This window comes from Rhinolophus sinicus, chromosome 1, assembly GCF_057876585.1.
Source record: "Rhinolophus sinicus isolate RSI-liver-muscle chromosome 1, RSI-T2T, whole genome shotgun sequence".
Classification (NCBI taxonomy): Eukaryota; Metazoa; Chordata; class Mammalia; order Chiroptera; family Rhinolophidae; genus Rhinolophus; species Rhinolophus sinicus.
This window is the reverse complement of record NC_142501.1, coordinates 182,530,711-182,543,789: the sequence shown is the minus strand read 5'-3', so window position 1 is coordinate 182,543,789 and position 13,079 is coordinate 182,530,711. Positions and strand designations below refer to the sequence as shown.

Here is a 13,079-nt window from a genome sequence, read left to right as displayed (position 1 = left end):
CACACTTTTTGATGACTTTTAAAAGCCCTTCCTGTTTTAAAAATAAAATGCCCAAAGGAAAAAGAAGAACTGAAAACAAACTCCGGTGTTACCATTTCTTTCCAAATGTCATGGCACAATTGTTGGTTTGCAACATTGCATTGGCTTAAAAATTAAATAGAAATGCAACATGTTAAAGCAAATATACTAAGTAAACAAGTTGTTTTTTTTTTCACTTTCAGAAGTCTATTTGGATAATAGCACAATGAAAAAATTTACAAGGTAATACTTATTTTCATAATGTTTCTTTTGAAAAATTTATGTTTAAGTTTACACATAAAGTACTTATTTTAAGCTAGATTTCCAAATTTGAAAGCAGAGAAGAAAACAAAAACAATTATTTGAAAAACAAACCTCTTAGAATAAGGGTGTTCACGGTTCTTAGAATTAGAATGGCCCTTAGATTGGCATCTCTGAGCTAGTTCATGGCATGTAGAGAGGTTGTCTTTTGTCTAGGTTATTTATTTATTTTTTTAAAGGACAAGTGAATTTAGCACCTGAAATACTGAACAGTGTATTTTTATTGCGGTATATTAGTATTTGTTTCAAAACTTCACTTTATACATTTTTCAAATTATTATTATATATGTTTCTGGTAGAAAATCTGGAAAATGTGGATAAATAAAAAGAAAATAAAACCACCCATAATCCCATCAGTCAGAGATAATTACTGGATATATTTGAGTCTTAAAGAAATGCATTTATATCTATCTTAGTTTGGGCTGCTATAACAACTACCATTCCTTAAGTGAAGTTGTCATATTTTTAATTACAAGGAACTGAAAATTAATTCAACTTGGAAGTTCAAATGGTAGGTCAAATTCATGATTCATGCTGTTTAGCAAAGGACTTGCTCAAATCCCAAACTCCATAAACATACATTACCTCACATTATTCCTGCACCTTTCATCTAGAGATCAGGTAGGATTTAAAAAGAGTAAATGTGAAAATTATGAATCATCCTCTAAGAAATGGGCCTCTAAAATTGTAGTCCAACAATCCAGGCAGTTCACACAGAAGAAGATGTTAAACCTCGGTGAGACAACTTGGGGTAATGGGAACATTTAGACTTTAGAGTTAGGACCTGGGTTCAAATGCTGCTTCTGTTACTTATCAAATGTAAATAAGAAAGTGTCCTCAATCTCTTGGAGCTTTCATTTTGTCATCTCTCAAACACAGTTAATATTAACTGGTTCACTAGACTCTTGTGCAGTCAGTTCCTTTTCTGTCCTTTGATGACTTACCGGGGTCACTTAACTAGTTAGTTACAGCAATTATCCCTTGATTATTCATCAGATGTTCTGTTCTGTGTATGCTGGCTTCTTTTTCAGTTAAGGATTTTGAAACATGACATATTAAGGTACTTCATTTTAATTAAAAATTGACTAGAATGAAACAGAGATGTGACATATACCATTGTTTGGTTGACCCCATCTTCTGTGTCAATATTTCCCAGCTAAAGACCATCAGGCACACACCTGTGATTGAACAAGTTGGATTTGTTACTGGTTACAAAGAAGGAGACCACACACATGGAAAATGTGGGACATTTCCATCGAAGGTGTCTGAAAAGATTGTTATAGGATCTGGACTCAGGGGATTTTGAAGGAGGGTTTAAAGAAGTGGCTTTGCTCTGGATTGGTTATTATCAGGAATTGGGGATAATTCTAGGATTGGATATTTCAGAAACCTTATGCATAAGATGGAAAAAGTAAAGTGAGTCCAAAGCTATCATTGGGAAAAGAGCAGCAGGTCTCCCTATTAGCCAGGATATGGAGATATGTGGTTTGCATAATACCTTGTTTCTGTGCTGAGAGGAGATCATGGAGTTACCTTCTTTTTCTCACTTCATCATGGACACTGGTGGGGATTTGGAAGGTTGTTTATGGGCAGCAGAACACCAAGGCCCACTGGGAGTGCTGCGCTAGGTCCTGACGGCACGGAGGCCTAGCTCTACGTGTGAGGGCAGTTTCTCAGTGTCAGAAGCTGCTTTTCCTTTTCTCTCCTCTCTCTTGCCACCTTTAGGCCAGCAGGGACTTTGGGACAAAATTCTGGCCTATGAGACACAAACAAGCATCTTCTGGGATCTTCCTGACAAAACATTTATTTTCAGATATTGGTACCACCTTTCTCACTATCTCATCCTTCTTCCCAGTAGAGAGGGATAAAATTGTGGAAGCTGCAGTAGCCTTTTTTGTAATTATGAAGGAAAGGTCAAGGACATCTCAGAGTCTTTGACGTGGCTGATTTGCTGAACTAGTCCAGTACTGCTCACTCTGATTTCTCACTATGGGAACAAAAAATATTCCCTAATCAAACAAAACAAAAATCCACTTTAGTTAGGGTGTTTACCTGTAGCTGAAAGCATTCCTAAAACATTAGGCATTCACATTCATTATTTACTAAACTACACACTCTTCTGGCAGCCCATTTTTTTTTTTTTATGGTGACTCAGAATATATTGCATTTGGAAATAAAGAATGGCAATACCCTATTTAAAAAAAAATTAGGCTTATGTTAGATGGATAAATTATTGTTCTTTCTGCTTCATAAGGTTGGTCATTATTACTTCATTCAGATGCAATTGCTTCCTTGGTTTCAGAAACCTGCATAAAAATGAAAGCTTTAGAAATCTTCCTGATTAAATTCAGCAGAAAGAAGTGTGGGCACATTTTGGTAGACTTGACTATTGAAAGGGTAACTACAGCTGTAAACCTAATTGCTGGATAATTGTGACTTCAGCATTGCAATTTCTGTGCTAAAAAAAAAAAAAAAAAAGGTCCTTATAGCCATTGTGATGTGTTAGACTTAATGCATTGGTTGGTTTTTAATGCTTATTGACGTAGAGGTAGACAGCACTTCTGACCTCTTGGGGGATAGATAATTCCTCAGTTCCTGTGTACCCTGTGGTTAGTAGGTTAGACTCCTAGGTAGAGAATCAATGCCCACGACAAAACTGATGTGTTGGGAGATGCAGATGAGGACAATAGGTAATTACTATTATTCAGTGTGCAGAAAAACTAACCCATGGGGCCAGCAGGAATCCAATGTCTGCTAGATTCCGGATGAGAGTTGTTAATATATGATAAGTGAAAACGTTCAGGAAAACTTCTTGTAGTGACAGCTGGATTTATATATTGAAATTATGGCCCTATGGTCAGAATACATTTTTACTCTATTCACCAACTTGTAATTATTCTACAGGTGTTTCTTTTCTTATCTCTCCCTTCACTTTACACATAGTAGATGCAACATAGTTGTTGTTCAAGAAGTGGTTGAAAATGCATTAAAATTTGACTGCAGAATGGCTCTGCAGTAGTGACAATAAGAATTTATCAAAATATTATCCTTAAACAATAAATTATTTAGCAGATTACAATTCATACATTATAGATATATCACTGAGTAAAATATATTAACGTTCACTGTAGTGAGCAGAAAATATCCAGATGCAGGGACATTTAATAATTGATGAGGGAGGTGCTGTCCACTCAATTAAATAGAATGTGATTCTTGCGTGGAGTGGTTGACTGTACTAGAAAAATATGTCAATGCATAAAACAGACCAGTGTCTCTCTTTTTCTAGAAAACCTTAACAATAAATTGCACCAAAATAGTTCCACAACATGTTTAATGTTCTACACTCGAAATGTTTATAAAAAGACTGCTTTTTTCCCCTCCAGTTATTATAGGCAGATGGACTAAATCCTTTCAAATGAAATTATTCATATAAACTTAGTCTACTGGCGGGTTATTTGTTGCAGGTATGTGTTGAAATTGTAGGCACTATACACCTTCACAAATTTTAAATAAATTGCAGAAATATACTAAAAGAAGAACAAGCAGAATCTTAGTTTTGTAATAGCCACATTCAGTCTGATTGTCATCATGTAGGATTCTCAGAGTTTCTCTCCATCTCATGTTTCTCTAGGAAGGATGCTCTTTGAAATAGACACCATGTTCCCCTGAAAATAAGACCGGGTCTTATATTAATTTTTGTTCCAAAAGACACATTAGGGCTTATGTTCAGGGGATATCACCCTGAAAAATCATGCTAGGGCTTATTTTCTGGTTAGGTCTTATTTTGGGGGAAACATGGTAGGAGATCCATGTTGGGAAAGATATTGCAAAAGAGGTTTAGACGCTTGTTTGTTTTTCCAGTTTGGAGGGTTTTATGGTGCTGTTGATATTCCTGCAGAATTAAATTCTGGTGAAGTACGTGTTTTGATGAACTTATTTGAAGAGAAAGAATGAATGAAAAAACTTCCAGCCTTTATTTAAAAGTAAATGTACTAGGAACTTCTCTCTGAATCTGTTAGAATCCATAAGGAGGGCAGGAAAAGGGGCAGTTACAATTCAGTGAAATAAGTGCCAAATTGGATACAAAAAACTCTGCAATAAGTAATAGAGGGAAGGAGTCTACAAGGAGTGACCTTATTTTTCTGGACTGGTATTTGAGATATTCTCCTTTTGAAGGGAAAAGTCGGTGTTTTCCGGGTGAACAAAGAGTAAGGAGAGCAGAACAGTTTCATACGGTGGCCAGAGATGTTCCTAAAATGGGCCATGGATGACGATGGCATTTTAGAAGGAGTTTAATGAGTACATTATATTCGGACTCTTGAGGTGTGTAAGACTTTTTCTTCTTCCAGCAGAGAAAATGTCAAGAGATGATGTTCGTGGGTTGTTCAGAGTTAGTTCAGGCAGGCGTTGAATGACATGCAGGAGTTTAGACTGTGTCCTGTAGTCACTGTACCCTAAGCTGCATTGAAGTGGGAAGCACGTCTGCCTCACTCAATGCAGCAATCCTGGGACAGGGCGAGTGCTGACACTGTAGTCGCCTAACAGGTATTCGTTAAGTGAATGAATGAGGAGCCATTGGCGACTTTTGAGAAAAGGAGCAAGCAAATATTTAAATTTGGGGAATATCATGGACAGCAGTGAGAACACAGAAGAGAAGGGTGTATTTATTTTCTGTTGCTGCTATAATGAATTACCACAAACTTAGTGGAGAAAAACTACCCAGATTTATTGTCTTACAGTTCTTTGCGTCAGAAGTCCGGTCAGCGTGATTCTCACTGGATGAAAACCAAGGTGTTGGCAGGGCTTTCTTCCCTTCTGGAGGCATTGGAGGAGAATCAATTTTCCTTGTTCTTCCCAGCTTCTGGAGGCCGACTGTGTCCAGAGAGGTTGTCTGTTTTTAAGGGCTCATGTGATTATATTGCGCCCATTTGGTTAGTCCAAGATAATCTCCCCCTGTCAGGGTCCCTAGCCTTAATCACATCTGTAAAAGTCCCTTTTGCCATGTAAGATAATGTAGTCACAGGTTCTGGGGAATAGCAGGCCCTTATTCAGTTACCACAAGGGGCCATGGAGGCACTTCACAGGGCTCGATATGACACTAGTAAGGAAGGTAATTGTGACAGGGATAAATCTAGTTCACTAAACCGCTTTTGCTCTTCATTTTAGACAGAAACGTAGGCTACATTTTGTACCTTTACACTTAGTTGTGACCAATATGACTAAGTTCTGGCCAATAGGATTTCTGTATGCCGTCTCCATTCTTGGTCCAGAAAACACCTTCCACTCCAATCTTCATGATCTTTTTTTCTCACCTGCTGGCTTGATGTGGAGGGATCTAGCAGTGTACTCTGAGACCCTGAGGGAGGGTAAAGTCTCTAACTAGAAGCAGCTGGGTTCCTTTGTGGAGCAAAGACCCCCTACCAAAGCTCATTGCACCATGATTTGCATAAGAAATAAACCTTTATTGTGTTAGCTTCTGAAATTTGAGAAGTGTTTGCTGCAGGAAATAGTCTATCCCGATTTATATTGAAATTTGTACCTAGGTAGCAGTGGGGTGCTGTTGAAATAACAAAAACAAATGTGGCATTGACTTAGTGTTTATCCAGTAGGCAGTGAGGATCCTAACTTTAGGGGCTTGAAATGCAGTGACCCATGTTATGAATGGGAAACACCTTGAATAAGCTGTTGCTAGATTAACATGGAAGGTAGGATTTATATCCAAATTCTTATAGCTTTGGAACAGTGACTCTTAACTCTGGCTACATATTAGAATCAGTTGCAGAATTTTAAAAACTGTTCATGCTCAGATCCCACTCCCAGAAATTTTGACTTAATTGTTCTTTGTATGTTTTGGAGGAGAGGAAGGACATTAATATTATTTTAAGTTTTCTGGGTAATTATAATGTCCACCCCGGCTTGAGAACCAACATTTTAGGGCAGAGGTCATCACCCCTTTTCTGTAAAGGGACAAATAGTAAGTATTTTGGGCTTTGGGAGCAATACCATTACTGCTGCAAGTATTTAATTCTGCTATTATAGCATGAAAGCAGCCATGATAATTTGTAAGTAAATGGATGTGGCTGTGTTCCAATGAAACTTGATTTACAAAACAGGCAAGCAGCTGGATATTATCTGTGGGCCATAGTTAGCTGATCCCTTCCCTAGGACAATGATTCAAAAGGTTTTTCTTCTCAGGGCTCCTTTTAGCCTTTTAAAAATTCTTGAGGGTCACAAAAAGCTTTTGTTTATGGGTTATACTGAGTAGGAATGACCATATTAAAATTAAACTAAGTTAAAAATATTAATGAACTGAAAATAATCATAAATCCATTATGTTAACATAACTGACATATTTTATGATAATTGTATTTCCAAAACAATTTAGTAAAAAGAGTGACATTGTTTCACATTTTTGCAAAACTCTTTACTGTCTATCCTAATGGAAGATATCTTGATTCTCATTTGCTTCTTCATTCATTCTGTTGTGATATATTGTAATACATGAAGAAAATCTGGCCTCACACAGATGTGTAGGTATTTCTTGTTAGAAGACCAATTTTCTTTTGAAGAAGTATTTGAATAGCCTTTTCAGAGAATTGTGGATATTCTTTGCTACTACATAACAACACAACAAGTGATAATTTTTTAAAAAAGTTGATTGCAAGGTGGGATCTGAAATCATGTCAGTGAAGTTTTCACATACTACTACGTTAAAATCCATTGGTTTACTTTCACTATAAAGTGATCTTTTACCTATGCGTGATTGCGTAATATCTTATATTGTTTACTTTGAAAAGTGTTTCATTGAGTTATACTGTTAGCACACTTTTTATTATATAATATTTTTCAAAAATCATATTTGTTAGTATCACCACTGAACTCTTCAGAAAAGTCTTTAAGAATTCAGTAACTGTCAAGCTCATGGTGGTGGATGCAAATTTTCCATAATTCTAATTTTCACTTGAAAGCTCACATTTTGTCATTGGCAAAAAATACTGTCAGGTTGCTCTCCTTCAAGTGACAGTCTCACTTCATTTATTTTCCAAAAAAAATGACTGCCAAATACCAAAGTCTGAATAATCATATTTTGTTTATCACTTGTTCTCTCAAGTAAAAATGGCGTTCCATAAAAGAGAGATGAGTTGAGTTTGCAACTCAGACAATCGCATATTGCTTTTCCTTCAGACAGCCATTGTATATTGGTATGCAGAAGTGCTTTATGTGTTCTTTTCTTTTGGTCTCACTGAATATTTAAAAGATGTGTACTCAAGGGTTGAGATTTAATAAAGTAAATAATATTTATTGTTTCATCAAGGGCATTCTTAAGCCAAACTGACTTAAAAAAACAAACAAACAACTAAGTACGTGGCAGCAAATATGAAACAAGGTCCAATGATATGATACAATTACATGGTTTAGTAACATTGCCTTGATGTGTGCTAAAACACCAACAGTTTTACCCTCTATGGGTTTTGTAGCATTGTTGCAAGTTCCAATACAGTGAAAAAGGCAAATAACCTCTTAGTACTATTATGGAAGTATTTTTGACCCTTTGGATCCACTAAAAGGGTCTTTGGGGTTCCCAGGGTTGTGCTGACCACTCATTGAGAACCACTGCTTTGGGGGAAGTGTTTTAAAAGAATTAGAATGTTAGCATGTAATAGCTATTATTGGCTTCCTTTGCTAAGGTGTTTCAAAAAAGAGATGCACTCAGAAAGAACTGGCCAGACAGATTTCAAGCTGGATAAAAAACTATAGGGAGAGTCCAAAGACTTGGGGTGAAAAATGGTTGGAGAGTCAACGGCTTCCGGAATCCACATGGAGCCTCAAAGGGCCAGCAAAACTTTTTAGTTGGACAACATGATTTAGTTCTATGGCAAAGATCAGTGGCCTTTCAATAACAAACAATAATCCAATAAATGCAGCCTTTTAGCTACAGTTAAGGCGAGAAAGGGGGAGGAAGGAGGGAGAGAGAGGAAAAAGACCTGAGAATTATAGATGGAAGCAAATACAACAACAGAAGCCTACCAAGTTTTTGAAGAACTTGTATTGTCAAGAATTGCCAAATATCAGACTAAATATACTTTTGACTATTTGCTCTGTAAAATCACCTTTTGACTGGCAAACTTTTGGTAACATTCACTTAAGCTGTGCCCAAAGGGAATAAATAGACAGTAAGAACTCCTAAAAGCAAGGGCCAAGGAAAGGGACAACAGAATTATTCCCAGAGAGCAGAATTAAAGTTTAATCAAATAAATCTCTCTCAGAGTAGGGGACTTCATAAAACTTGCCAAGCAGGATTTCAGAATTGCAGTGAACTAGTGAACACTGTTTGTCGGCCATCATTCCCCTTTTTGAATGGAAGTTTTAATTGCATTTATTCTGTCCCTGCTCCCATTGTATATAAACCAAGCCAAAATAATATCCAAAACTCCACCCTCTCTCTCCTCTCACGGGCTTGCTAGACACAGTGGAGTCGTAGAGGACTCCAGGCCACGAGGAGGTGGTGTGGCCACTACACGGAAGCAGCCTGGTTACCTGAATGGAGCAGAACCTGCCCCAAAATTGCACTAGATTGTGACAGGACCAGGGAAAATATATTTATTGTGCTGAACCACTGAGAGTTTTGTTAGCACATTTGTTACAAATGTTCTGTTACAACATTTCAACTACTCTGAATAATGTAGAAGCTATTTCATTGATCTAAACAGAAGGAATTGGACTAAAGCAGCAGCAGAAAGAATAAGAAGAGATAGTTTAGAGGAAGACTCGATAAGCTTTCATAGACTAGGGGGATGTGAGAGCAAGGAGTCTGGGATGAGCTCTAGATTTCTGTCTTGGTCAAAGGGGTGGAAGTTTTGAATGGTACTAATAGAACAATTCAGTGAGGTTGTCCAAATGCAGTAGCAGTGTGGGGACTACGTGCTGGAGACAGGGGTCTGGAAAGGAGGCACATAGAGGGCAGTTGTCAGGGTATATAGGTGGGGGATGAAGCCATGGAAAGGAGCAGCGGTGGATGGAATTTGTTGGGAAGACAATTCAGAGGGAGAAGAGCACAGAGTTCCTTTAATTAATAGCATTGAGACTAGAAACTGCAAAAGAGAGTGATAATGAACAGTCAGAAAATAAGAAAAAAGGCAGAAAAGGGTAGGCCACAGAAACCAAGTAAGAAAACAGTTTGAAGAATTATGAAATGGTGATTAGTCAAGTATTGCAAAGAGATCGAATATGATGAGAGCTAAATGTCTACTAGATTTTTAAATTAAGAGCATATTGCTGACCTTCATGAAGATAATTTCAATGGAGCATTGATATAAAATTCAGATCATTGTAAGATAAGTGCCTTATGATTTTATGGATGAAAAAGGAGACTGAAGGTGTTAAATCTTCACCAAAATCCATAGTAAATGTGAGTACTTGGCTTTGAAATCTTGCCTATCTGAAACTACAACCCATGGTACTCCACAGTTCCAAACTGCACCTGAAATAATTTTGGTTATAGTGTTGCTAAAGCAGGATAAATTAGAAGTCTTATATAAATCATAAAGAGTAACATTTCTGGAGAGAAAGGTGTAGAGAGGTTACTAATTATCTAAAATATTTTCAGAGAGACATGCCACCCCTTATTCTTTCCTTCCCCACTTTTTCTTAAACTGACTGTATTGATTTTATTGGCAACTAGGAGTTAAATTTTGTAATATGAATGAGTGTATCAGTGTTACATTTTTTTAAAAAAATAGGGTAATTTTAGTTTTAGAACACAGGGTGTATTTGACCCCCTTTGCCCTGATAATATAGATGATGTATTACAGAAATGCACATTTGAAATCTATGTAATTTTACTAACCATTGTTACCCCAATAAATTTAATTTAAAAAAGTAAAAAAGGAATGCAGGGTGTATCAAGGGGCAAAAATAACTTTTTCCTAAAACTCTAAGGTCTAAGTAAGATGACTGAAAACTCTTTTCTCTCTAAAGTCTTATGAAACTTAATTAGCAAGATCAAAGGCTACAAGAGTTTAATAGCTATCTTCACATTTACCAGATGCCTTGTTAATAATTTGGTATTTAAAGTATAATACCTAAATAAGCCAAATGTTTTTTAGGAGATTTAACTTATGATTTTTTTTCTTTAATAAACATCATGAAAAACTCTAAATTCTGTCATGGAGCACTATTTCAAAATAAGCTCCTTAGTAAAATAAACAAGACATGAATCAACTCGAAGAAGCATTTATTCTAGAGAGCCAAGATGTCTGCAAATCTTGTGTAGGAAATCCCACTTTCTTTTATTTCATATAAAGAAATTTTGCATGAAATAAAACAAAGCAATTGGCATCACTTGAATCCATTATTTGTTAAATTTTACTATTTTTGTACAAAGGAAAATTTTTTGGCATGTACTGATTTTCTAATCTGGAACGCCTGCTGAAATATTTTCATTAAGATGTGTAATTTTTTGTAGTAAAGAACCTTCCAGTTTGGGACTCAGAACATTCAATTTGGAGTATACATAAAGTCAGAAATAAATGTAGTCAGCATTTCAGCATTATTAAACATATACCTTGATACTGCCCTATTTCAGTTGCAGTTTTTGCTAGCATAATTCATTACTATTTATCACCTTTGCATTTCTATAGCAACAATTTCTATGGAATTTATGCATTTGGATGAAGTGCCCCAGTAAAACAGAAAAGAAGCATTTGTCATTTTTTTTGAAGGCTGTGTTGTAGTGGTGACAAATTAAGAAATGACTTGCCTTTGTGCAAAAAAATTAAAAAAATATATCTCTTTATATATGTGCAAATGTTTTCACACACATGTTTAAAGCATGTCCCATTTTAAAGACATTAAGTCCCATGTGATTACCCATATTCTCTTGAAACAGTGGCAGATAATGATCTCTTAAAAATTAGTAAATTGAGAGAAAACAATTTAAAAAGAAAGAAGAAAAACCCCAACCCAACCTGAAAAATCCATGTTATTTTTAAGTTGCACATGGGGATTTTTGTAAAAATCGAAGTAAAAAAAATGTCGCTATCACCTACCAATTACACATTGCATGAGAGATAGGGTTGTGGATATGCTCAACATTTTAAGGGATACTATTTTGCAATGCACACTGCTACATAAGAAATTTAAAGAAAACAAAAACAAACAAAAAACAGTTTATGAAAAAAAAAAAACCTAAACTAAGCTTATTTTTGTTTCCAAACTAAGCTTCTTAGCAATTTTAAAGCATTTTTTTTTTTATCAAGATTAAAATTTATTTTATTTTAATAATTAGTTCAGAAGATCCCCAAACTTCCTGCTTATGAAATTGAATATCTGAAGAGGTGAATATTTTTCAGAATCTATTGTATGTTGGAATGATAACATTGCAACTTCTGAATCTCTTATCAAATATCAAGACTGTTTAACAGATTTTTTAAAGACAATGACATTAGAAAAATTACATATTGATTTTAAGTCACACATTTCTGAAATTCTAAAACAATAAACATGTTAGTTTTGCATGAAGGTGAAACAATAAGGCTAAAACTTTGGTTTTAAAATTAGAATAGTTGTCTTTTATGGAATATACGACCTGTGACAATTAAGTTTGCGAACTCATCCTAGGAAAAGTGCTACATACCTCATTGCTGAATATCACTATGGTCACCTTCAAAGTACTCCCCTTGGGAAGCTATGCATTGACACTCTTCAGTTTTGGAACTCTTTTTCTGGAATGGCCATCAAAGCTGTTGTCGTATTACCCTTGATGTCCTGAATGTCATCAAAATGTCTTCCTTTCAATATTTCCTTTATCTTCCGGTAAAAAAAGAAGTCATTGGGGGCCAGATCAGGTGAGTAGGGAGGGTATTCCAATACAGTTATTTGTTTACTGATGAAAAACTCCCGAGGGAGGTGGTGCATTTTTGTGATGCAAGAGCCATGAATTGTTGGCGAAAAGTTCAGGTTGTTTTCGTCTAACTTTTTCATGCAGTCTTTTCAGCATTTCCAACTAGTAAACTTGGTTAACTATTTGTCCAGTTGGTACAAATTCATAATGAATAATCCTTCTGATATCAAAAAAGTTTAGCAACATTGTTTTGTCTTGATTTGGACTGACAGAACGTTTTTGATCGTGGAGAATTGGCTGACTTCCATTGTGCACTTTGATGCTTTGTTTCAGGGTCATATTGGTACACTCATGTTTCATCACCAGTGATAACATGGCCCAAACCATTGTCTTGCGTCTCCAAAAGGTCTTGGCAAACTTCGATTCTCCTTTGCTTTTTGTTCATTGGTGAGCTCCTTTGGGACCATTTTTGCACACACCTGTCTCAGGCCAAGATTTTCAGTTAAGATTTTCCTAACTGTTTCTCTATCTATGTTTACTCGGTCTGTTATGCTTCCCACAGTCAGCCGATGATTTTGATGCACAATTTGACGAGTTTTTGCAATATTTTCATCAGTTCTGCTTGTTATTGGCCGCCCTGACCTCTCTTCATCAGTGCCGTGTTCTTTCCCCTCAGAAGAATGATTAATCCATTTGTACACTGCCGTTTTCTTCATGGCATTATCCCCATAAACTTGGACTAACATGTCCCTGATTTCACTTCCACTCTTGCCAAGATTAGCAAAAAAATTAATGTTTGTTCATTGCTCTAATTCAAGCTCAAACATTCTTGTGATGGCACACAGAAACATACAACAACAATAATGAACGCCACTCAGCAAGACACCGCCACACGTTG

The 13,079-nt window shown here is 36.1% G+C and overlaps 1 long non-coding RNA gene across 2 annotated transcripts in view; it reads right to left on the bottom strand.

Annotated features, from left to right (window-relative positions):
- LOC141569471 (uncharacterized) overlaps positions 1–12,612 on the bottom strand; it is a 36,404-nt gene extending 23,792 nt beyond the window's left edge. Inside the window, exon 1 of one of the 2 annotated variants that reach the window (XR_012493155.2) lies at positions 11,975–12,612. This is a non-coding gene — a long non-coding RNA (uncharacterized LOC141569471). The remainder of the gene's footprint in view (positions 1–11,974) is intronic. The other variant, XR_016018994.1, reaches the window with a different exon arrangement.
- Positions 12,613–13,079: the final 467 nt, after the last annotated feature.